Below are 26293 nucleotides of genomic sequence, written 5' to 3' on the forward strand. Positions count from 1 at the left end.
AGCTCTTTCTCCATCGGCCATATTACTTGGTCTGACCACGCTCCTGTAGCCCTTACCTACACCCTCTCTAGGAACCCCTCACCTTGGTCTCTCTTCTGGCACCTTAATGAAAGCCTCCTCCAGATACCGGAAGTTTTAGCAGATGTGACCAGGGAATTGGACTTTTATTTCCAAGAAAACTAAACGCAGGACTGCGACTCGGGGATAATTTGGGAGGCTCATAAGTCAGTATTCTGCAGGGTACTTATCAGGCATGGGGCGCGCATCAAACGAACACGGAAGGAACAGCTTGCTAATCTGTTTCGTGAACTTGCCTCTGTGGAAGCGAAACATAAACATGCCCCCTCATGGACCTTAGAGATTGAATTGGGGACACTCCATACCTAGATTACTGACCTACTCCATTATAAAGCGAAAGCGGCACTCCAGTTTTGTCGTAAACTGACGTAGGAGTCAGGGGACAAATGCGGAAAAATCTTAGCCAGGTCGGTAAAGGAGTTGAAATCTGCCTCTTACATACCACAGTTGAGAGATGAGAATGGCCAGAGGGCCTCTACCCCAACCCAAATAGCCGAAGTCTTTGAAAAATTTTACTCTGATCTCTACAACCTGCCCGATTCAGGGTCTGGACAGGACAATATAGACAGATATGTAACCGTTTCTGGTCTACCAACCCTCTCATCGGAATCACGGGAGTACTTGGAGGACCCGATTACACTGGAAGAACTCCAGACGGCCGTGGGACCTCCGAAGGTGGGTAAGCCTCCGGGCCCTGACGGATATACCGCACAATACTATAAGACCTTCCTCCCTATTCTCGGCCCGCGCTTGGTGAATTTATTTAATACTCTGAGCTCGAATGGGGATTTTCCTGAGGATACCCTTAGAGCCCACATCTCGTTGATACCTAAGGTGGGCAAAGACCCGGGCCTATGTGGGAGCTACAGACCCATTTCCCTCCTAAATTCGGTCCTAAAACTATTCTCTAAAATCCTCGCCACGTGATTGGCACAGCACTTGCAGTCCCTTATACAGATTGACCAGTTAGGTTTTATTCCCACCAGGGAAGATAGGGACAACACCATTAGGGTGCTTACCCTGGTCCATAAAGTAAAGTCATCTGGGACCCCTTGTCTTTTCGTGAGTACTGATGCCGAGAAGGCTTTTGATCGGGTCAAATGGACATTCATGTTCTCGGTCCTTCGCCATATAGGTCTGAGTGAACGGATGCTGGCATGGATAAGTAAGATATACTCACGCCCTTCAGCTCAAGTCAAAGCGAATGGGGTGCTCTCATCTCCCCTTGACATCGGGAATGGGACCAGACAGGTTTGCCCCCTGTCACCCCTATTATTCGCATTGTCATTGGAACCCTTTCTCTCCACAATTCGACAAAACTCAGACATAACGGGTACTTTTGAGTGCAAGGTATCTGCCTACGCGTATGACATGCTGTTCTCGCTGACGAATCCCAGAGTTTCCTTGCCAAATCTCCTTCGGGAATTCCAGATATACGGGATACTTCTTGAAATCAGAGGCCATGGGGGTTGCAGTCCCCCCGCAAACGTTACTAGACTTGCAGTCCAATTTTCATTTTAAATGGACCCATATTAGGTACTTACATTCCACCGGACATCGCGCGTACGTTTATGTTGAACTTCCTCCCACCCCTTGTCAGTAAGATCTGCAGTTTGCTTCACGGGTGGCATTCTGGCCTCCATTCCTGGTTCAGGAGATGCAATCTCATTAAAATGAACATACGCCCTAAATTTACCTATCTTTTCCAAGCTCTCCCGATCCAGATTCCAGTCCCATTTTTTAAGCAAGCTCAATCCCTGCTCACTCAATTTAACTGGGCCCAGAAAAATCCCAGACTTAAGCGGTCACAGCTGACATTGTCTAAACAACAGGGAGGGTTGGTTCTCCCTGACTTGCGACGCTACTACCTGGCCTCCCATCTGGGGCGTGTATTGGACTGGCATCGAAACAAACTTTCTAAGCTCTGGGTGCAACTAGAACAATCTCACTCCCGAATTCCGCTAAGAAGCGCCATGTGGTGCTATAAGGATTTACCCACAGAATTGACGTCACATCCCACTATAGGGGCTTCGTTGAAAGTCAGTCACCTGATCGCTACCCAAAACACACTCACGTCTTTGACTTCCCCCTTATTCCCTATATGTGGCCATCCGAACTTTGAACCGGGGACCCACTTAGAAATTCCAACCTAGACCATGCGTCTAAATTCGCCATTGATGGAAAATGGCCTTCTTTTTCAACCCTAAGAGATCCGACAGGGCTTTTCCAACAGCCTTTTTGGAGAGCGCGCAATGACATAATTTTCTCCATTCCATTCCCAATCCTCAAACTTTCGCCCGCCCTCAGATGGAGTTTGAGACTCTATGCAGGAGCGAAGGCCCTTTGGCCCACATTCTCTCTCAAACAGATCACCCACACTTAACCTGTCTGTCCAACTGGGAAAAAGACCTTAATTGCTCGTTTTCCCCAGCACAGAGACAACGCATTATCACTTTGGCTCTCAAAACCTCGCTGTGCACGAAGATACAGGAGACGAATTTTAAACTTCTCACCAGGTGGTATTTGACACCATCAAAGCTGCATAAATGTTTCCCCTCTTCCTCGAACATATGCTGGAGGTGTGGAGAAGAAGAGGGCACGTCGCTCCACATTTTTTGGTCCTGCCCCAGCTTGGTGGACTTCTGGACAGAGATCCGATGCATAACACAAAAATTCACAGACTTCTCCATCCCGGAAGAGGCTGCATTCTTTCTCTTGCACCATTCACAGATTCCCATTAAGAAGTACAAAAAATCAATTTTACAGCATGTGATAAATGTGGCAAAATCCTGCATCCCTCTCTATTGGAAAAAATGTTCCCCCCCCTTTCATTACATTTCAAACAAACCTGGGACATCTGGAATACCTTTATATTCTCGCTGGAAGGATGTCGCCTGCTATCGCCTTAGTGCTCTGAGCTTTCCTTGACTGGCCCCTTGGGCAGTGGCTGCCATCGTGTCTCGTCCCATTTTCTTCTTTCCTGATCTTTCACCCCTTCTCTTTTATGCCTTCCTCCCCTATCTCTCACCCCCTCTTTTGGAAAAAGTGGAAAATTGGCAATGACGGCCCCACACCCCCCTCTGGATGGATTATGCCGGAGGGACCTGGGGTTTGTGTGACCCTGGATCTTGGTACAGTACTTTATCCGTGCCTCGAATCATTATGATTGATGGAAGGCAGACTCACAGTTGCAAATATACCAGTATCAAGTATTGTTCAGCTGCTTTTTGCTTTGTATTTTTCTGTTGCATTATGTACTCGGGGGACCGCCTTCCCCTGTTTGGAGAAAAAATTATATTTGAAAAAATAAAAAGAAGCCTACGACACCTGGTATTCCCAGGTGGTCTCCCATCCAGGCATTAACCAGGCCCGACCCTGCTTAGCCTCCAAGATCAGATGAGAGGGAACAGATTCAGGGTGATGTGGCCGTAGCCAATATCTTCAGGCACTCTCAACTCTCTTGACAAACGCCAAGATGGTCACCTTGGGAACAAGCGGGAAAAAATAGGTCAACGGCAACAACATAAAAAGAAGACTACGGCATCTGGAAATCCCAGGCGGTCTCCCATCCAGGTACTAAACTGGTCCCAACCCTGCTTAGCCTCTGAGATCAGATGATATTGGGCTCTTTCAGGGTGATGTGGCCATAGGAGATTTCTTCAGGCACTCTCAACCCTCTTGACTAACGCCAAGATGGTCACCTTGGGAAACAAACAAAAAAAAACAAGTCAACGCCAACAACATAAGAAGAAGTCTACAGCACCTAGTATTCCCAGGTGGCCTCCCATCCGGGTATTAACAAGGCCCGACCCTGTTTAGTCTCTGAGATCAGACGAGATCTGGTGCTTTCAGGGTTATGTGGCCATAGGCGAGCTCTTCAGGCACTCTCAACCCTCTTGCCAAACACCAAGATGGTCGCCTTGGTAAACAAACAAAACAAAAACAAGTCAACGCCAACAACATAAAAAGAAGCCTACTGCACCTAGTATTCCCAGGTGGTCTCCAATCCAGGTACTAGCAAGGCCCGACCCTGTTTAGCCTCTGAGATCAGAGGAGATCGGGCGCTTTCAGGGTTTTGTGCCCATAGGCAATCTCTTTGGGCACTCTCAACCCTCTTGACAAATACCAAGATAGTCACCTTGAGATACAAGCGAAAAAAAACAGGTAAATGTCAACAACATAAAGAGAAGAATACGGCACCTGGTATTCCAACGCCATCTCCTATCCAGGTACTAACTAGGCCCAACCCTTCTTAGCCTCCGAGATGAGAAGAGATAGGGCTCTTTCAGAGTGTTGCTGCTGTAAGCGATCTCTTTGGGCACTCTCAAGCCTCTTGACAAATGCCAAGATGGTCACCTTGGGAAACAAGCGAAAAAAACTAATCAACGCCAACAACATAAAAAGAAGCCTACAATAACTGGTATTCCCAGGTGGTCTCCCATCCAGGTACTAACCAGGCCTGACTCTTCTTAGCCTCCAAGATCAGACGAGATTGGGTGCTTTCAGAGTGATGTGGCCATAGGCAATCTCTTCAGGCACTCACAACCCTCTTGACAAACACCAAGATGGTCACCTTGGGAAACAAGCGAAATAAAAACAGGTCAACGCCAACAGCATAAAAAGAAGCCTACGACACCTGGAATTCCCAGGCGGTCTCCCATCCAGGTACTAACAAGGCCTGACTTTTCTTAGCCTCCAACATCAAACGAGATCGGGTGCTTTCAGGGTGATGTGCCCGTAGGCAATCTCTTCTGGCACTTTTAACCCTCTTGACAAACGCCAAGATGGTCACCTTGGGAAACTAACAAAAAAAACAAGTCAACGCCAACAACATAAGAAGAAGTCTACAGCACCTAGTCTTCCCAGGTGGTCTGCCATCCGGGTATTAACAAGGCCCAGACCCTGTTTAGCCTCTGAGATCAGACGAGATCTGGTGCTTTCAGGGTTATGTGGCCATAGGCGAGCTCTTCAGGCACTCTCAACCCTCTTGACAAACACCAAGATGGTCAACTTGGTAAACAAACAAAACAAAAACAAGTCAACGCCAACAACATAGAAAGAAGCCTACGGCACCTAGTATTCCCAGGTGGTCTCCAATCCAGGTACTAGCAAGGCCCAACCCTGTTTAGCCTCTGAGATCAGAGGAGATCGGGCGCTTTCAGGGTTATGTGCCCATAGGCAATCTCTTTGTGCACTCTCAACCCTCTTGACAAATGCCATGATAGTCACCTTGAGATACAAGCGGAAAAAAACAGGTCAATGTCAACAACATAAAAAGAAGAATACGGCACCTGGTATTCCAACGCCATCTACTATCCAAGTACTAACTAGGCCCAACCCTTCTTAACCTCCGAGATGAGAAGAGATAGGGCTCTTTCAGGGTGTTGCTGCTGTAAGCGATCTCTTTGGGCACTCTCAACCCTCTTGACAAATGCCAAGATGGTCTCCTTAGGAAACAAGCGAAAACAAACAAACGAATCAACGTCAACAACATAAAAAGAAGCCTACAATAACTGGTATTCCCAGGTGGTCTCCCATCCAGGTACTAACCAGGCCTGACTCTTCTTAGCCTCCAAGATCAGACGAGATTGGGTGCTTTCAGAGTGATGTGGCCATAGGCAATCTTTTCAGGCACTCTCAACCCTCTTGACAAACACCAAGATGGTCACCTTGGGAAACAAGCGAAATAAAAACAGGTCAACGCCAACAACATTAAAAGAAGCTTACGACACCTGGTATTCCCAGGCGGTCTCCCATCCAGGTACTAACAAGGCCCGACTCTTCTTAGCCTCCAACATCAAACGAGATCGGGTGCTTTTAGGGTGATGTGCCCGTAGGCAATGTCTTCAGGCACTTTCAACCCTCTTGACAAACGCCAAGATGGTCACCTTGGGAAACAAGCAAAAAAAAAATAAGTCAATGCCAACAACTTAAAAAAAAAGCCTATGGCATTGAGAAATCCCAGGCGGTCTCCCACCCAGGTACTAACCAGGTCCCAACCCTGCTTAGCCTCTGAGATCAAATGAGATTGGGCTCTTTCAGGGTGATGCGGCCATAGTAGATTTTTTTCAGGCACGCTCAACCCTCTTGACAAACGCCAAGATGGTCACCTTGGGAAACAAACAAAAAAAACAAGTCAACGCCAACAACATAAAAAGAAGCCTACAACACCTAATATTCCCAGGCAGTCTCCCATCCAGGTATTAACAAGGCGCGAACCTTTCTAGCCTCTGAGATCAGAGGAGATTGGGCACTTTCAGGGTGATGTGCTCATAGGCAATCTCTTTGGGCACTCTCATCCCTCTTGAAAAATGCCAAGATAGTCACCCTGGAAAACAAGCGAAAAAAAACAGGTCAACGCCAACAACATAAAAAGAAGAATACGGCACCTGGTATTCCAAGCCCGTCTCCCATTCAAGTACTAACTAGGCCCAACCCTTCTTAGCCTCCGAGATCAGAAGAGATAGGATGCTTGCAGGGTGATGTGGCTGTAAGCGATCTCTTTAGGCACTCTCAACCCTCTTGACAAATGCCAAGATGATCACTTTGGGAAACAAGCGAAAAAAAACAGGTCAACACCAGCAACATAAAAAGAAGCCTGCGGCATCTGGAAAACCCATGCGGTCTCCCATCCAGGTACAAACCAGGCCCAACCCTGCTTAGCCTCTGAGACCAGACGAGATTGGGCGCTTTCAGGGTGTTGTGCCCATAAGCAATTTCTTTGTGCGCTCTCAACCCTCTTGACAAATGCCAAGATGGTCACCTTGGGAAACAAGGGAAAAAAAATAGGTCAACGCCGACAACATAATGAGAAGCCTACGGCACCTGGTATTCCCAGGCTATCTCCCATCCAGGTACTAACCAGGCCCATCGCTGCTTAGCCTCTGAGATCAGATGAGATTGGGCTCTTTCAGGGTGATTTGGCCGTAGGCACTCTCTTTGGGCACTCTGAAGCCTCTTGACAAAGGCCAAGATGGTCACCTTGGGAAACAAGCTAAAAAAAGCAGGTCAAAGCCAACAATATAAAAAAAAGCCTACGGCATCCGGTATTCCCAGGCGATCTCCCAATCAAGACACTAACCAGGCCAGATCCTTCTATGGCACCTGGTCTTCCCAGGCAGTCTCCCATCCAGGTGCTAACCAGGCCTGACGCTGTTTAGCCTCTGAAATCAGACGAGATCGGGTGCTTTCAGGGTTATGTGGCCGTAAGTGTTCTCTTCAAGAAATGCCCAACCCTCTTGACAAACGCCAATATGGTCGCCTTGAGAAACAAGCGAAAAAAAACAGGTCAAAGCCAACAACATAAAAAGAAGCTAGGTACTAACCAGGCCCGACACTGTTTAGCCTCCCAGATCAGATGAGATTGGGCACTTTCAGGGTGATGGGGCCGTAGGTGATCTCTTCGGGCACTCTCAACCCTCTTCACAAACGCCAAGATGGTCACCTTGGGAAACAAGTGAAAAAAAAAAACAGGTCAAGGCCAACAACATAAAAAGAAGCCTACGGCACCTGTTATTCCCAGACGTTCTCCCATCCTGGTACTAACCAGGCCCGACACTGCTTAGCCTCTGAGATCAGATGAGATCGGGTGCTTTCAGGGTGATGAGGCCATAGGTGATCTCTTTGGGATCTCTCAACCCTCTTGTTAAACACCAAGATGGTCACCTTGGGAAACAAGCGAAAATAAACAGGTCAATGCCAACAACATAAAAAGAAGCCTACGGGACCTGGTATTCACAGATGGTCTCCCATACAGGTATTAACCAGGCAGTACACTGCTAGGCCTCCGAGATCAGATGAGAGCTTTCAGGGTGATGTGGCCATAGGTGTTCTATTCAGACACTCTCAACCCTCTTGACAAATGCCAAGATGGTCATCTTGGGAAACAAGTGAAAAAAAAACAGGTCAACGCCAACAACATAGACCCTGGCGGTCTCACATCTGACCCTGACCCTGCTTAGCCTCTGAGATCGGGCGCTTTCAGGGTGATGTGGCCTTAGGCTAACGCTTCGGGACATACTCAAAACTCTTGACAGATGCTAAAATGGTCCCCTTGGGAAACAAGCGGAAAAAAAACATGTCAAAGCCAACAATATAAAAAGATTCCTATGGCACCTGTAATTATATACTATTTAGGCCGGACCCTGCTTAGCCTCTGAGATCAGTGATGTGGCCGTAGGAGATTTCTTTGGGCTCTCTCAGCCCTCTTGACAAATGCCAAGATGGTCACCTTGGGAAACAAGTGGGAAAAAAAAAAACATGTCAACGCCAACAACATAAAAAGAAGCCTACGGCACCTGGTATTCCCAGTCGATCTCCCATCCAGTTACTAATCAGGCCCGACAATGCTTAGCCTCCGAGATCAGACAAGATCAGGCACTTTACTTGTGATTTGGCCGTAGGCACTTTCTTTGGGCACTCTCAACCCTCTTGACAAACGCCAAGATGGTCATCTTGGGAAACAAGCGAAAAAAAACAGGTCAACGCCAACAACATAAAAAATAAGATTTTTATGTACAGCTTACCTGGAAAATCCTTTTCTTGAGAGTACATCACGGGACACAGGAGCTTTATTATATAGTGGGTTATATAGGCACCTCTGGTGATTGGACACTGGTTAACCCCCAATTAAGGAGAATTCCTCCCCTATATAACCCCTCCCATATGGGAGGCACCTCAGTTTTGTAGCAAAGCAATAGGAAACCACGTAAAACCCAAGAGGGGCGGGAGCTCTGTGTCCCGTGATGTACTCTCAAGAAAAGGATTTTACAGGTAAGCTGTATATAAAAATCCTATTTTCTTGATCATACATCACGGGACACAGGAGCTTCATTACATAGTGGGATGTCCCAAAGCAATGCTCAGATTGAGGGGAGGGAGACACAGATCATAATATATAGACCGCCAAGGACCGGAGGACCTAAACTGCAGCCTGCAGTACACTGCACCCAAAGGCGATATCCTCTTGCCCTCTGACATCCACCTGATAGAATCTGGTGAATGTGTGGACTGATGACCAAGTTGCAGCCTTTCAGATCTGAGCCAGGGAGGCCTGGTGATGCACTGCCCAATAAGCACATACAGCCCTAGTTGAGTGCGCTTTCACTTGAAAAGGAGGGATCTTCCTTTTAACACTATAGGCCTGAGAAATAATCTGTCTAATCCACCTTGAGATAGTGGAATTTGATGCTGCCTGGCCCTTCCTAGAGCCTTCCGGCAAAATAAATAAGCAATCAGTTTTCCTTATCTGAGCAGTTGCCTGATGATAGATACTGATTGCCCTTACCACATGCAAAGTGTGCAAAGATTCTTCTTCTGCGGACTGTTGGTCCTGAAAAAGTAATGGTAGGATTACATCTTGATTCAAATGGAATCCTGAAACCACCTTAGGCAGAAAGGACCTGTTGGGAGGCATTACCACCCGGTCCTTATGAATAATTAGATACGGCTCTTTGCTGGAGAGAGCTGCTAGTTCTGACACTCTTCTAGCCGTGGATATGGCTACCAAGAAAACCAATTTTTTAGTCAAAAGAACTAACGAAGGCTGATGCAAAGGTTCAAAAGGTTGCCCCTGCAAAGCTGAGAGAACCAAATTCAGATCCCATGGGCATACCGGAGGTTTGGCCGGCGGCCTTATCCGCATAGCCCCCTGGATGAAAGCCCGCACCAGGGAATGCGATGCCAGTGGCTTCTGAAAAAACACTGAGAACGCCGAAATCTGCACCTTGATAGTGCTTACGGCCAAATTAATTTCTAGGCCTGACTGGAGGAAGGCCAAGATCCTGCTAATGACATACTTTCTAGGATGCCATTCCCTGAGTTCACACCAGAAAACATATGCCCTCCAGATTTTGTAGTAAATAAGCCTGGAGGCCGGCTTTCTGGCATTGACCAGAGTAGAAAGGACTGGCCCCGAAAGCCCACGGTCTCTCAGAATGTGGGTCTCAGCAGCTAAACCATCAAATTCAGACTGTGTAAAGCAGGATGGTAAATTGGACCCTGTGAGAGCAGATCTGGCCGGAGAGGGAGGATCCACGGCCTGCCTACTGCCAACTTCATGATCTCTGCATACCACGGTCACCTGGGCCAAGCCGGGCTACCAAAAGAACCGACTTTGTCTCCCTCTTGACTCTTCCCAGGAACCGCGACAGAAGTGGGCACAGGGGAAAGGCATAAAACAAATTGTACTGATCCTAGGGAACTGTTAGAGCATCCGACTCCTGAGCGAGTGTATCTCTTGTCCTTGACACGAATTTGTCTAGTTTTCTGTTGAACCTGGACGCAAACAGATCTATGTCTGGAGTACCCCACCTGTGACATATGTTCCAAAACACGTCGGGGTGCAGAGCCCATTCTCCTGGGCACAACTGCTGGTGGCTCAGAAAATCCGCCTGCCAATTTTCCACTCCTGGAATGAAGACTTCAGAAAGGCATGGAACATGCCTTTCTGCCCAGACAAGTATGCGATTCACCTCTTTTTGCGCAACCAGACTCATGGTACCGCCCTGGTGATTGATATAGGCACCTGCTGTGGCATTGTCAGACTGAACCTGAACAGGGAGACCCCGTAGTCTGAAAGACCAGTTTATGAGAGCCATATAAACTGCCCGGATCTCCAAGAAATTTATGGGCAATAGCTTCTCGATCGCAGACCATTTCCCCTGCGAGCACGTCTCCTCCAACACTGCTCCCCAGCCTGTCAGGCTGGCATCTGTTGTAATAATCTTCCATGGAAGAGGAAGAAAAGTTTTGCCTTTCAGCAAATTCTCGGTTTGTAACCACCAGATGAGACTCTTGCATGTCCCTGGGGATAGACGCATAGGAAGATCCAAGGACTGGGGCTTCCTGTTCCAAGCCGCAAGGATGCATCTTTGCAGAGGCCTTGAGTGCAACTGGGCGAATGGAACGGCCTTGAAGGAGGCGACCATTTTCCCTAACAGTCTCATGCACAACCGAATGGGGGAAGATCTTCTGCCCAGAATTAGGCGCACCAGATCCCCAATGGCCAATGGCCTTGGTAGAAACACCTTGCCCTGAGCGGTATCGATAACCATACCCAGGTATTCCAACCTGGTAGCAGGCTGTAGGGACGACTTTTCTAGGTTTATAATCCAACCTAGTTGTTCCAGGTGTTCTAGCGTTCTGGTAACACTGTGGTTCAGGAGCGCTACTGTTTTCTCTATGAGAAGCAAATCGTCTAGATAAGCCATGACGGCTATACCCTGAGCTCTTAGGTTTGCCATGAGAGGGTCCAGAATCTTTGTGAAGACTCGAGGGGCTGTAGCGAGCCCGAACGGCAAGGCCAGAAATTTAAAATGGCGCCGCTCTACCGCGAACCTTAGATAATTTTGGTGTGCGGGAAAAATTGGCACATGGAGATATGCATCCTTGATGTCTATTGATGCCATAAACTCTCCCCCTTGCAGGCAGGAGACCACAGTGCGAATTGACTGCATTCGGAAGGACCGGATGCGTAAAAACCGGTTCAGATCCTTCAGATCCAGGATAGGGCTGACACTTCCATTTGGCTTTGGAACGGTGAAGAGATTCGAGTAAAACCCTCAACCCTGTTCTTTTGGGTCCACTTCTACTATCACCCCCTGGGATAGTAAGTGATCTAAGGCCAGAAATAGCGGTCTTTGCTTTACTGGGTCCCTGGGGATCCTTGACCTTAGAAAGCGAGAAGGTGGAATCTCCTGAAATTCCAGCTTGTAGCCCAGAGATACTGAAGAGACCACCCACTTGTCCCGGATCTCTTCCCGCCAGGCTTCCGCAAACTGCAGGAGCTTTCCTCCCACTCGGCCGAGTGGGGGCGCCCCTTCACAAGGAAGCTTTTGGGCTCTGCTTGGCAGGCTTTCGCCCCCAGGATTTCTTCTGCCCCTGAGCCCGGCATAGAGCCTTTCCTGTGGAGGGGGGTTGAGAAGGCCGTAGAAGAAACAGCCGCATCGACAAATGGGACCCCCCATTTCTTGGTGAAACTTTCCTCCAGAGGATAAAGCATAGAAAACCTTTTAGGAGGAGCAAACAGTTTATCAGGATGTTCCCAATCCTCATACAACAATTTATCCATTAAGGGATGAGTTGGAAAGGAAAAGGCAGTCTGTGGGATTTTCCTGACTCCCAGGGAAGAAACAGAGGATGTAGCGATCTCAGCAGCAGGCATTCTGAATGTGGTACGCACCAATTCAGTATAATACTGCACCTGTTTTCTGAGCGCCTGGGAGGAGGGGACTCTCTCCTCTTCCTCTGATTCATCCGACTGCTCAAGATCCCTGTCCCAAGATAGGGATCTCTCCTCATTGTCAGAAGTGTCATCTGAAAGAGGAATCTCAGCAGAGGGAGGGGATCTACCCCTTTTCCTGCTATCTTTCAGGGAAGCTGAAATAAAATTCATGATTCTCCCTTCAAAACCCTCCAATGTAGCCCTAAGGGAGTCCCCAGTGACGTATATCGGGGCTGAAAAATTAGGAGAGGCTGCAAAACCTGACAGGGGCACTGACTCATCCTGTGAGGCTGGCTCCAGTCTTGCAGGGGGGGATGGTAACCTACAGGCATTTTTAGAACCCCTAGACCTAGGCGGTGACTTACCAGTGCCCTTGTTACCTCCCACTGAGACCCTCTTATGAGGAGACATAGTCATAAGCTACAAAGCAGAGGTACTAGTACAAAGTGCAATCACTGTTGTGCTTAAAGTCTTACAATAAATATATATGCTTAAACTGCACAACCTGATGCTGAGTAGGTGTCTTAGATTTGCCTGGATCCAATCCCTTGGGATGCTTACTGCCCACAGCTCCTGTGTCTCCACTTACAGCCCCCTGACGCTCTGGGCTTTTTAAAACTGCCGCCTGGTGCCTGGTGCCACACCGACGTGCACGGCTCGCAACCACACTCCCCCTCCTCCATTAGCACGGGAGCGCGCTCAGCGCGCATGCACGATGACCGCCGCTATCCAGGGGGGAAGGGAATTGCCATCGGAGCTGCGTGGGACCCCTAGACTACGTGGGACCCCTGTATTACCTTCATTGTGGCAGAGATTGCAGTGGAGACGTGAATCATCTGGGAGAACCAGGCTTCACTGAGCGTGTGTATCTGAAAGGCATGTAAGTATGCATCAGGCTGCTCTTACTCCCTCTAGTGGTGGAAACCAGGTAAGACATACAACTACTCAATGAAGAAATCCATAATATAATTTATAGAGGATTAACTTCCCTTACCTGTCCTCACCGCAGGAATTGCTGAAAACAGACAGATTCCAGCCTTCACCCATCACAGCGGGCAGAGTTGTGGAAAGCTTCAGGGTTTTTTTGGGGTTCCTTCTCAGAAGAACCTCCTACCTGGACCTTGTAAAAGACTCTGCCAGAAATTTTCGTGCCACTATGTAAATAGTACACCAAGTCTGGTTTTCCCAGAGCCCAGTCTTCCAATAGGAGAGGACTTACAGGCAAAACCTTGTTTCTTCGGATGATGAAGCCCGGGTACCATATCATCTTGGGAGTCAAAATATCGGCCCGAGATATGGATCCGGTTTGTTGTAGCCCTTAGGCCCCCGCAGGGACCTGCACAGAGCTTTCTTCATAGCACATGTTTTACGTGACCAACCACCATAGACACTGGCGAGAAAACTGAGGTGCCTCCCATATGGGAGGGGTTATATAGGGGAGGAATTCTCCTTAATTGGGGGTTAACCAATGTCCAATCACCAGAGGTGCCTATATAACCCACTATGTAATGAAGCTCCTGTGTCCCGTGATGTATGATCAAGAAATAAGCAAACGGCACCTGGTATTGCCAGTCGGTCTTCCATCCACTTACTAATCAGGCCCGACAATGCTTAGCCTCCGAGATCAGACAAGATCTGGCACTTTCAAGGTGATGGGGCCATAGACGATCTCTTCGGGCATTCTCAACCATCTTGACAAACGCCAATATGGTCATCTTGGGAAACAAACGAAAAAAAACAAGTCAGTGCCAACATTGGAGGCTAAGCAGGGTTGGGCAATCAGTTTCCTTGCCTGAAATAGGCATCTCAGAACTGCCATCTGGCTGCTTCCCGGGTTTCCAACTCCTTCAACTAATCCCAGGAGACAATACTTTGCCTCCATGCTGGTGGAGGTTCCAAACACTCGATCAATGGTTCCTGTGACCTCCGTCCAGTAGCGGATCAACTTCGTGCATCTCCAAAACATGTGCATCATGTCTCCCCCCATGTTCCCGCACCGGGGGCAACTTGCGTCCGGCCGTTCGGCCAAATTGAAAAAGTGTACGAGGAGCATAATAAGTTCTATATAATAAGAACAGATGTGACATCCTCTGAGAGGAGAGCCACAATTGACCACAGGGAGGATTCCTGTGGCCAATTATATCTCAGGCGGCCTTGTATAGTGTATTGCGGCGGTCAGGGAAAGAGGACGATAGTCAGGGACAGTGTCTTTACTTCTTGGGAACCTGTTACAGTGGGTGTTATGTGCCTCCTGCACAGTACACACCTGAAGCTACCCTTTATTACTGGTGTTCAATTTCTGCAATACAGGCATCTGCGGTGCAGAAGTTAGAGTGGGTGTTGTGTGCCTCCTGCACAGTATAAACCTGAAGATACCCCTTATTGCTGGTGTTCTGGTTCTGTAATACAGGAACCTAGCACTGTTACAGTGGGTGTTGTGTGCCTCCCACTCTTGTCCTTATTTTCGGCAGCTGGACGTGTTGAGCCACATCATGCCGAACACTTGGTCGGATGTGGAAGACCAAGCCCTCCTAATGCTCCTCATCCTCTCTCACCCAGGCTCAGGGTACTAGCCTGTGTTCTGTATACACTAGGCTTTCTTCTGTATACCCTATCCTCTCTTTATACTCTAGCCATTCATTTATGTACACTACACTTCTTGTTTACCTCATAAATGGCAGTGTATATAGAAGGAAGGCTAGTTTATACAGAGAGGCTAAAGGTATACAGAAGGTAGGCTAGATTATATAGAAAACAGGTTGGGAATACAAAGTATGTATTTTATTTAGATGGCAGGCTATTGTATACAGAGAGGCTAGAGAATAAAGAAGACAGGCTAGTGTAAACAGGACACATTCTAATGTATACAGAAAACAGGCTTGGTTATAGAGAGAGACTGAGACTTTTATATTCAGAAGAAAAGCTAGTGTATATAGAGAGGCAGGCTGGGGTATACAGAGAGGCTAGTGAATACAGATAGAGGGATGCATACAGAAATGCTAGTGTATACAGAGATGCTAGAGTAAACAGTGAGGCTGGGGTACACAGAGAGGCTAGTTTAAAGAGAGGCTAGTATTTACAAAGATGTTAGTGTATATAGAGAGGTTAGTGTATAGAGAGAGTCAAGTGTATACAGAAAGGACAGTGCATATAGAGAAACTAGTGTATCCAGAAGACAGGCTTGGGTATACACCAAAGCTGTCAGTGTATACAGAAGACTGGGTAGTGTATACAGAGAGTCTAGTGGGTACAGAAGACAGGCTGGTGTATTCTAGCTAGTTTTTACAGTCTAGTGTATACAGAAGACAGGCTGTGGTATACAGAGGGTTTAGTGTATTCAGAGAGTCTAGTGTATACAGTCGGCGAGTGTATACATAAGACTGGCTAGTTTACACAGTGTTTACAGAGATGCAAGGGTGTACAGAGAAGCTGGTATATATAGAAGACTACAGCATACAGAAGAAAGGCTAGTGAATACAGAATACAGACTCATGTATGCAGATAGGCTTGAGTATACAGAGATGCTAGAGTAAACAGTGAGGCCGGGGTACACAGAGAGGCTAGTTTAAAGGGATGCTAGTATATACAAAGATGTTAGTAAATATAGAGAGGTTAGTGTATAGAGAGAGTCGAGTGTATACAGAAAGGACAGTGCATATAGAGAAACTAGTGTATACAGAAGACAGGCTTGGGTATACATCAAAGCTGACAGTGTATACAGAAGACTGGGTAGTGTATACAGAGAGTCTAGTGGGTACAGAAGACAGGCTGGTGTATTCTAGCTAGTTTTTACAGTCTAGTGTATACAGAAGACAGGCTGTGGTATACAGAGGGTTTAGTGTATTCAGAGAGTCTAGTGTATACAGTCGGCGAGTGTATACATAAGACTGGCTAGTTTACACAGTGATTACAGAGATGCAAGGGTGTACAGAGAAGCTGGTATATATAGAAGACCACAGCATACAGAAGAAAGGCTAGTGAATACAGAATACAGACTCATGTATGCAGATAGGCTTGAGTATACAGAGATGCTAGATTAAACAGTGAGGCTGGGGTACACAGAGAGGCTAGTTTAAAGAGAGGCTAGTATATACAAAGATGTTAGTGTATATAGAGAGGTTAGTGTATAGAGAGAGTCAAGTGTATACAGAAAGGACAGTGCATATAGAGAAACTATTGTATACAGAAGACAGGCTTGGGTATACATCAAAGCTGACAGTGTATACAGAAGACTGGGTAGTGTATACAGAGAGTCTAGTGTGTACAGAAGACAGGCTGGTGTATTCTAGCTAGTTTTTACAGTCTAGTGTATACAGAAGACAGGCTGTGGTATACAGAGGGTTTAGTGTATTCAGAGAGTCTAGTGTATACAGTCGGTGAGTGTATACATAAGACTGGCTAGTTTACACAGTGTTTACAGAGATGCAAGGGTGTACAGAGAAGCCGGTATACATAGAAGACTACAGCATACAGAAGAAAGGCTAGTGAATACAGAATACAGACTCATGTATGCAGATAGGCTTGAGTATACAGAGATGCTAGAGTAAACAGTATAGGCTGCGGTACACAGAGAGGCTAGTTTAAAGAGAGGCTAGTATATACAAAGATGTTAGTGTATACAGTCGGCGAGTGTATACATAAGACTGGCTAGTTTACACAGTGTTTACAGAGATGCAAGGGTGTACAGAGAAGCTAGTATATATAGAAGAGTAAAGCATACAGAAGAAAGGCTAGTGAATACAGAGTACAGACTCACGTATGCAGATAGGCTTGAGTATACAGAGATGCTAGAGTAAACAGTGAGGCTGGGGTACACAGAGAGGCTAGTTTAAAGAGAGGCTAGTATATACAAAGATGTTAGTGTATATAGAGAGGTTAGTGTATAGAGTGGGTCGAGTGTATACAGAAAGGACAGTGCATATAGAGAAACTAGTGTATAAAGAAGACAGGCTTGGGTATACATCAAAGCTGACAGTGTATACAGAAGACTGGGTAGTGTATACAGAGAGTATAGTGGGTACAGAAGACAAGCTGGTGTATTCTAGCTAGTTTTTACAGGCTAGTGTATACAGAAGACAGGCTGTGGTATACAGAGGGTCTAGTGTATTCAGAGAGTCTAGTGTATACAGTCGGCGAGTGTATACATAAGACTGGCTAATTTACACAGTGTTTACAGAGATGCAAGGGTATACAGAGAAGCTAGTATATATAGAAGACTACAGTATACAGAAGAAAGGCTAGTGAATACAGAATACAGACTCATGTATGCAGATAGGCTTGAGTAAACAGAGATGCTAGAGTAAAAAGTGAGGCTGGGGTATACAGATAGGACAGTGCATATAGAGAAACTAGTGTATACAGAAGACAGGCTTGGGTATACATCAAAGCTGACAGTGTATACAGAGAGTCTAGTGGGTACAGAAGACAGGCTGGTGTATACAGAGATGCTAGTTTATACAGAGAGACTAATGTTCTAATGCTCTATTTTGCATATTTTTAATTCTCCACATCAACTGTCACATTAATATAACCACTGACGACACACCATCCTGACTTATTTTGCTTTATTTATTATTAGAAATACTATCTCAAAATCCGGTTAAATCTATTCACTTCGATGAGGTCTACCGCTAATTGTACGTTAATGTAAAATGTTCACAAAACCATCCAATTGCTACCAGACATGCTGCTAACGATGTAAACATTTTTTTTTGCTTTTCTGACATTAACCGAGTATCTCTGACATTAACTGAGTATCTCTCTGCACTAGGATTGTAATAATAATAATAATAATAATAATAATAGGATTGTGTAATGCAAAGATCAAACTAGTCTAATATAAGCTTTCTCAATGGTACCGGCATATCCTTTAAATTTAGACTAACGCAACTATTTTCTGCCATTCTCAAGCTAAGCTTTCAATCTCTTACCGTTGAAACAGCGATACTTTCTCCCTGCAACATTAAGCCATTTAAATGTCCTATTGGTCGCCTATATTATACAACTCTCTGAAAAGTATATATGTAGAGAAAACTAGTCTTACATCTTAATAAAACAGTTTTATTGCTCAACCAGTATCAGCTGTCATTACACAAGCAAATAAACGTTTCCACTGTTTGACTCTATTTTCTGTATTACAATTTTTCTCCACCTTAACTCTCACAGTTAAAACACAGTGACAAAACATTTCTTTTTACCGCAGCAAAATGTGAGAAAAGCAGTTTAAGCCGTCTTTCTGACATATGCTTCAGAAAAGTAATTAGCTTTTAAATCCATATCAATTCCACATCCTAATGTAAACCGTCTTACAATTTTAACATTTACTGATAGCAATAACTGATATTACATAATGATTATACCAGTGGAAAAGGACCGCGTAATTGAACTGTCAAATTAATCATAATCTCAGAGCTAACTTATCTGATAAATTTACGATTTACTCAAAGATTTAAACATAGATTTTTTCAAGCTAAATCAATTTAATCTTAAATAATTTATACTATATTCTACTGTACTCTTAAATTATGTACTGTTTTTCTGTATTTTAGCCGTGCTCATATTTCGTGTTATGTTGCAACCATTTAATCTCATTGCTATTCCGACATTCTGCCTTAATGAGGATATTACTTTGCAACTATCCCTTGATCCCTTTTGTGTATTCACTTTATCTCGACCTATATATACTGCCTCAATATTTTCCTAATTTGTTTTGCTATACTTATTATTATATTATAGAGATTGCTATTCCTAAATCATTGTAAAACTAACCATAGTTATAATGTCTACAGCTAATTTTACGTTAAAGCAAAATTCACACAAAACCATCTTTTTAAAACCTTTTACACACTGCACATTAAGAGTAATGCAACCATCTCTCGCTACCTCTATGCAATAGGATTGTCTTTCTGACTCTATTTTGTGTATTACTTCTTCTCCACATTAACTGTCACACTGATAACCTTTTGTAACACATAACACTGGCAACACATTTTTTAACAGCAGCAAAATGTGAGAAAAGCAGTGGGACGGTTTACTTGTTGTAGTAGTGGTTGCAGTAGCAAAGGATAGCAATAAAGTTTGATTACATTTAATAACACATAATGCAACTATTTTACATTCACATCAAGCATACATCATAATGTCTATCACTATTAATATTCAGGGTTACTGATACATTATGCCGATAACCAGTCAGTGTAAGCCGTCTTCGTGCGTAACAAAATTATATAGGATAATACAAAACCATCTTATTGCTGCTTTACACGCTGCACATATTAAGAGTAATACAATGCTACCGATGTGAACAGTTTAATTGCTCTTCTCACATTTAGCTCGTATCTCTCTGCTATAGGAAACTGAATTTGTACTACAACGATCACTGATCTAATATCAGTCCACTCAGTGCTACCGGGATTTTACATTTAGAGTAATGAAATGATTTCTCAGTCATTTTGAAGCAACTAACGCTTCCGATCTCTTTTCAACTGCAATACTTAATCTCTGAATATTAAGTAATATTTAGCTGCTTAGCTCACGCTTTGCTGTACGTAGCCGTGTTAACTGTAGTAATGGTTACCTGTAAGTAACCAATGGGGATTGACATTTCATCTCTAATTCACATTCACATTTCTAATGCAGTTTGTCTTTTTGCCATGTCATCCTCTGCCAGTTATTATCCTTTCTCATCCTTATCCTATATTTTGGGTATATTCACTACATGATTAAAGACACGTAATGAACCTGATTGATAAAAACCTACACACGTCGTTGCTGTTATTTCGTGTATTTCCACTTAAACCCGACCTGTATATACTGGTTCAATATTAATCTTTGTAATTTTGCTATATTTATTATTAGAATAAACACATTACTATCTCTAAATCCTGGTAAACCAACTCACACAAAACCATCTTATTTCTACCTTACACGCAGCAAATATTAAGATATTAGCCGGTATCTCTCTGCAATAGTAAACGAAATGTGTAGATCACTCATCTAATATCAGTCTTCTCAGTGCTACCAGAACAAAATAAACAATGTACTGCCAAACCAATAACGGCCAATTACTTAACGTCTATCAGTCAATGACTTAACATAATAAACTTAGCACGCTTTTGCTCTATTTTGTATATTTGTAGTTCTCCACATTAACTGTCACATTGATATCACCACTGACAACACACCACTGACCTTTTAACAGCACCAAAGAATGAAAAAAGCACTGTAACGCTTTACATGATTCAGAAGTAGTTGCATTATCAAAAAATAAAGTCCTGTCTTCTTTTTTTTTTTTTATTCTTTATTTATGGATTGCAGGTAATACAGAAGCAAACTGTAAAAGAAACAATAGACGCCCAGTCGTCTCATTACATAAAATAATACATTCAGTACATGGTGGGGAGCATTTGATAGTTTACCACAGTACATCTGTAGCAGACCTAGAGTAGCCAAGGCCCCAACCCTTACTGGGTTCTTTGAGTCTCCCGCTCGGTACTTCCTTTTATAGTAATGCGGCACATGGGGTGGTCCCTTCTAGGCCGACCCCGAGGGGTCTTCGTTAATAGCTTGGGGTCACTCGCAGAATGGGAAGCCCAGTCGGGGCCACTCCCACGGCCAGCAGCCATTTAGAAAGAAAACTGGGTAAATAGCGTGGTAAAGCCCTCGCAATCACTAGTTATTTTTATCGAGATTGTGGGGAGTGGAAGAGGGAATGGAAGTGGGGTGGGGGGCGGGGAGGCTAAGGAACAGGAAGAAAAGAGGGGGTGTTAAATTGGGTTAAAAGGTATAAGGGGAATAAGGGGGGGTGGTGTGGACCCTAACGGTCCTCAGGTGGAGGTACAGACTGTGGTGATCCCGGTGGTGAGCCCATACCGGAACTGTCTTTCTATTCCCATGCCAAGTATCACAAGTAAGTTCTGTATGCATCAGAATACCTAAACAGGCTCCAGGGCATCCATCGAGCGGTGTGTTCCTCCTCTCTATCATGCAGGGACGCTGTAAGCTGTTCCATTCGATAGATGTCGCAAACTCTCGCAAACCATTGAGACACCGTCGGGGCGGCCTGCTGCTTCCACATACTGGGTATGCATGCCCTGGCTGCGTTCAAAAGGTGTTTTAAAAGTGACTTACGAAACCTCTTACCAGAAAGTGGAGTCAGGTTAAGAAAGATTGCCGCTGGGTCATTCCTAAGATCGACAGCTGTGAGATCAAGTATAATCTTGAGAACTTGCCCACAGAAATGGGACAATTGCGGGCATTCCCAAAATATATGGAGCAGAGTACCTGCATGTGCACTGCATCTCCAACACCCAGGGCTATGTCCCGGGAACATGACTGCTAGGACTGTGGGAGTCCTGTACCAGCGGGTCAAGATCTTATATGTGATTTCCTGATACTTGCTGCACTTGTGTGCAAACAGAAGCACTCGAGCCTTTTGTTCCGTTGAGAACCTGACATCAAGGTCCCTCTTCCACTTTCCTATAAACGTCGGGTCTCCCCGAGATAGAAGGTCCATTAAGATCTCATACGATTGGGAAAGAGACCCACGGATCGGCCCCTCACCCAAGCACAGGTCTTTGAACGGAGTTAACGGTCTGAGAAAGCTCTCACTGTTGGGCAAGGACTTCAAAAAGTGAGAGAGTTGGGCCAGTTTCCACCTGCCCAGGGCAGTGTGCCCCAACTGCTCATCAACAGTCAGGACACTCTTCCATGCCCTCGGGCCCAAGAAGTGGGAAACTCTGATCAGATCCTGGTCTGGAATGAGGCGAAAGGACTGGTCTACCATGCCTGGAGCAAATTGCGGGTGTCCAATAATTGGAGTCATTGGAGTCCGGTCTTCTTTACACGCTAGCCTTTCTGTATACATTAATCTCTCTGTGTACACCAGCCTCTCTATATAGACTAGCCTCTCTGTCTTCTGTATACACGTGCCCATAATCTATATACACTAGCCTGCCTTCTTTTTACAATAGTCTCGGTGTCCCAGCCTCTTTGCATACACTAGCCTCACTGAATTCCCCAGACTGTCTTCTGTATACACAAGCCTATCTGTACACACTAGCCTCTCTGTATACACTAGCCATTCTTCTGTATACACTAGGCTCAGGGGAATAACATTAGCCTATCTGTATTACCTTGTTTGACTTTTCTGTTTCTTTTCTAGGGTGTACCTCGCCGTATCACCCGAGCCAATCTTATTAATCCAGCCTCATTCCAATTATAATAGCCTCACCGTATACCCCAAGCGGTCTTATGTATACCCTAGCTTGTCTTTTATACACCTAGTCTCTCGGTATACCCAGGCCTTTATGTATACATCTTTATACACTAGCCTCTCTGTGTACCCTAGCCTCTCTGTATAATCTTACCTCTCATTATACCCCAGCCTGTATTCTGTTTACCCAATTTTGTCTTTTATATAAACTAGCCTGTCTACTGTATAACCTTTATACCCCAGCCTCACTGTCAGCTTGTCTCTGTACACTAGCCTCTCTGTTTTCCCTAGTCTCTCTGTATAAAATAGCCTCTCTGTATACACTAGTCTGTCTGTATACTCTAGCAAGTCTGCACACACTAGCCTCTCTGTGTAAAACAGCCTCTCCCTCTGTATAACCTAGCCTCCATCTCTGCATACCCAGGACGTTCTTCTATATAATCTAGCCTGTCTTTTGTACACATTAGCCTCACTGTATAAACTAGCCGGTCTTCTGTGTACACTATTCCGTCTGTATACACTAGCAAGTCCCCTAGCCTCCATATCTGCATACCCAGGAAGTTTTTCTGTATAATCTAGCCTATCTGTATAAACTAGCCTGTCTTTTGTACAAATTAGCCTCTCTGTAGCCGTTCCTCTGTATGCACGAGTCTCACTGTCTACTCTTGGTTGTCTTTTGTATACACTAGCATCTCTTTATACATTATCTCTCTGTATACCCAAGCCTCTCTGTATATACTAGTCCGCCTGCATACACTAGCAAGTCTGCATACACTAGCCTCTCTTTGTAACCCAGCCTCTCTCTCTGTATACCCTAGCCTCCATCTCTGCATACCCAGGACGTTCTTCTCTATTATCTATCCTATCTGTATACACTAGCCGGTCTTCTTTAGCCTCCCTGTATAAACTAGCTGGTCTACTGTATACACTAGTCCGTCAGTATACACTAGCAAGTCTGCATACACTAGCCTCTCTTTGTAACCCAGCCACTCTCTCTGTATACCCTAGCCTCCATCTCTGTATACCCAGGACGTTCTTATCTATAATCTAGCCTATTTGTATACACTAGGCTGTCTTTTGTACACATTACCTTCTCTGTATAAACTAGAAAGGTCTTCTGTATACACTAGTCCGTCTGTATACACTAGCAAGTATGCGTACTCTAGCCTCTCTCTCTGTATACCTTAGCCTCCATCTCTGCATACCCAGGACATTCTTCTGTATAATCTAGCCTATCTATATACACTAGCCTGTGTTTTGTACACTTTAGCCTCTCTGTATAAACTAGCCCGTCTTCTGCATACACGAGCCTCTCTGTATACCCTTGAATGTCTTTTGTATACACTAGCTTCTCTTTATACATTAGCTCTCTGTATACCCAAGCCTCTCTGTATACACTAGTCCATCTGTATACACTAGCAAGTCTGCATAAACCAGCCTCTCTGTGTAAGGGGAGTTGCACTTTGGGGGGTCTGAGTGATACCTATCGCGCTGTACTGGAAGGGCTTGACATTCCCGCATATGTGTCCCCTCCCCCTGGTTGCGCCCCTCGTCCCCCCCCTCTGGCCTCCACCTACTCTTTGCCGACATTGCCTTCTGCAGCATTCGGGGACACCCTGGATGACTTATTTATTGAGCCTATTGGTACGAGACACTGCTTCCCTCCAGTTTGACTCTGGACCCCCCTGGAGGATTTACCCCTTACTGTTTGGGCGGTCCAAGCCTCTCTCTGGATGCTCTACACAGCCCCCGATGGGGATGCAGGAGAGACACTAATTGGTGGGCCCCAGGACTGCTGCTCGGGTGAAGTCTCCCATTGGATGGAGGGATGGTGGCCCCAGCCCCTTGCCTGCCTGATTTTCCATGCATCGACCAGGGCTGCTCCTCTTTCATCTTGATGTGGTGACCATGGAGGGGAGGAGTTGAAATTTATGGGGCCTGGGTGGCTGCTGGTGTGAGTGCGCTAAAGGACTTGACATTTCCGTATGTTTGTCCCCTCTCCCTAGATGCCCCTCCCCCCTTCCCCCTTCCCTCCTTCCCTTCCCTCCCCATTTCCCTCCCCCTTTTGCCCCTTCCTCCCTTTTTCCCCCCTTCCCTCCCCCTTTTCCCCTGGGGCGTGGACGGGGGAGAGGGGGTAAGGAGAGGACAATCTGCCAAAGGGAGAAATGCATTTGTTCGGGGGCTGCATGTGTACTTTTGGGGTATGGGACGGGGGGTGGTGGATCCCATTCTGTGATGCCTTTTCTGTTGTGACGGGCTCCCTCATGCATGCCTACATTTAGGGCGAGCCGAGGAGACCCCTCAGTGCTGATAGTTATATGCTCTACCTCGGTTTTGATTATACTATTATTTTTTGGTTCTATGATGTTACTGATTGTCTTTTATTTGCACACCGGTATCAGACGTGACATTTACCACTGCCGGGACTGGGGGGACTGGGATCCGGGGGCTCCCTCTCCGACCTGTCTACCCACCAACCCAAGTAGGACGGCGCTTTAAACCCAGTGTACATCTGGTAAGCGCTATAGCATAATTGTGCTGTTTTAGTATACCTTTCCTGTACTGTTGAGTGCAGACAACCCTTAATTTCTCTCTCCCCCTGGGGTTGAGGTGCCCGGCCTCTTTTTCCCCTTACCTTTCCTTTCATTTGCCCTTCCTTTCTCCCCCTTAGTTCCCGCCATCCATTACCTACCCAATACCTCCCCGAGGAGCGATGGCAGACTCAGTCAAGGTCACCTCTCTAAACGTTAAGGGACTGAACTCCCCTGAAAAACGGTGGATCCTCCTGTGAGAACTGAAGACTTCCTGTACTGATGTGGCCTTTATACAAGAAACACATTTTAAAAATACTAGCCTCCCCTTTCTACAGTCGAGATCCTTCCCTGAGGTCTACCACTCTACTAACCACTCCTCTAAGACCAAGGTATTCTCCATTCTGATCTCTAGCAGGCTCCCCTGGGTTCTCCAGGATTCTCTGGTGGACCCTGGGGGTCGATATCTTTTTCTTAGGGGCCACATTGGAGAGCTCCTTTTTACATTTGCCACTGTGTACGCTCCCAATGATCACCAAGACACGTTCCTCAGAACTACCCTGCAAAGATTATGTGACTTTCGGGAGGGCCAGTTGATATTAGGTGGGGACTTTAATGTCCCCTTTCGCCATCGGTTGACACTTCTGCCTCTTGCTCCTCGCTCCTCATTTCCTCTAGAAAGCGGATTACTAAGTGTTTACTGAATGTCCAATTAGTTGATGTCTGGCGTCTGCAACACTCCGGGGAAAGGGACTACTCTTTTTGCTCTTCCCCTTACAAATCATACTTAAGGATAGACTTCTTCTTGATTCCACATGACCAACTGCACTTGGTGAGCTCTTTCTCCATCGGCCATATTACTTGGTCCGACCACGCTCCTGTAGCCCTTACCTACACCCTCTCTAGGAACCCCTCACCTGGGTCTCTATTCTGGCACCTTAATGAGAGCCTCCTCCAGATACCGGAAGTTTTAGCAGATGTGACCAGGGAATTGGACTTTTATTTCCAAGAAAACTAAACGCAGGACTGCGACCCGGGGATAATTTGGGAGGCTCACAAGTCAGTATTCCGCAGGGTACTTATCAGGCACGGGGCGCGCATCAAACGAACACGGAAGGAACAGCTTGCTAATCTGTTTCGTGAACTTGCCTCTGTGGAAGCGAAACATAAACATGCCCCCTCACGGACCTTAGAGATTGAATTGGGGACATTCCGTACCCAGATTACTGACCTACTCCACTATAAAGC

At 45.8% G+C, this 26293-nt stretch overlaps 10 pseudogenes; all 10 read right to left on the minus strand.

Annotated features, from left to right (window-relative positions):
- Positions 1–3393: 3393 nt before the first annotated feature.
- Positions 3394–3512, minus strand: LOC143953682 (5S ribosomal RNA; annotated as a pseudogene).
- Positions 3513–3829: 317 nt separating this feature from the next.
- LOC143949073 (5S ribosomal RNA) lies at positions 3830–3948 on the minus strand (annotated as a pseudogene).
- A 535-nt stretch (positions 3949–4483) lies between these two features.
- LOC143955427 (5S ribosomal RNA) lies at positions 4484–4602 on the minus strand (annotated as a pseudogene).
- Positions 4603–4919: 317 nt separating this feature from the next.
- On the minus strand, positions 4920–5039 carry LOC143946431 (5S ribosomal RNA; annotated as a pseudogene).
- A 100-nt stretch (positions 5040–5139) lies between these two features.
- LOC143946762 (5S ribosomal RNA) lies at positions 5140–5258 on the minus strand (annotated as a pseudogene).
- Positions 5259–5579: 321 nt separating this feature from the next.
- Positions 5580–5698, minus strand: LOC143955435 (5S ribosomal RNA; annotated as a pseudogene).
- Positions 5699–5798: 100 nt separating this feature from the next.
- Positions 5799–5917, minus strand: LOC143948178 (5S ribosomal RNA; annotated as a pseudogene).
- A 974-nt stretch (positions 5918–6891) lies between these two features.
- LOC143943617 (5S ribosomal RNA) lies at positions 6892–7010 on the minus strand (annotated as a pseudogene).
- Positions 7011–7575: 565 nt separating this feature from the next.
- Positions 7576–7694, minus strand: LOC143954937 (5S ribosomal RNA; annotated as a pseudogene).
- A 669-nt stretch (positions 7695–8363) lies between these two features.
- On the minus strand, positions 8364–8482 carry LOC143942904 (5S ribosomal RNA; annotated as a pseudogene).
- Positions 8483–26293: the final 17811 nt, after the last annotated feature.

Source organism: Lithobates pipiens, unplaced genomic scaffold (assembly GCF_037356315.1).
Source record: "Lithobates pipiens isolate NorthernLeopardFrog02 unplaced genomic scaffold, aLitPip1_a1.2 Scaffold_10, whole genome shotgun sequence".
Classification (NCBI taxonomy): Eukaryota; Metazoa; Chordata; class Amphibia; order Anura; family Ranidae; genus Lithobates; species Lithobates pipiens.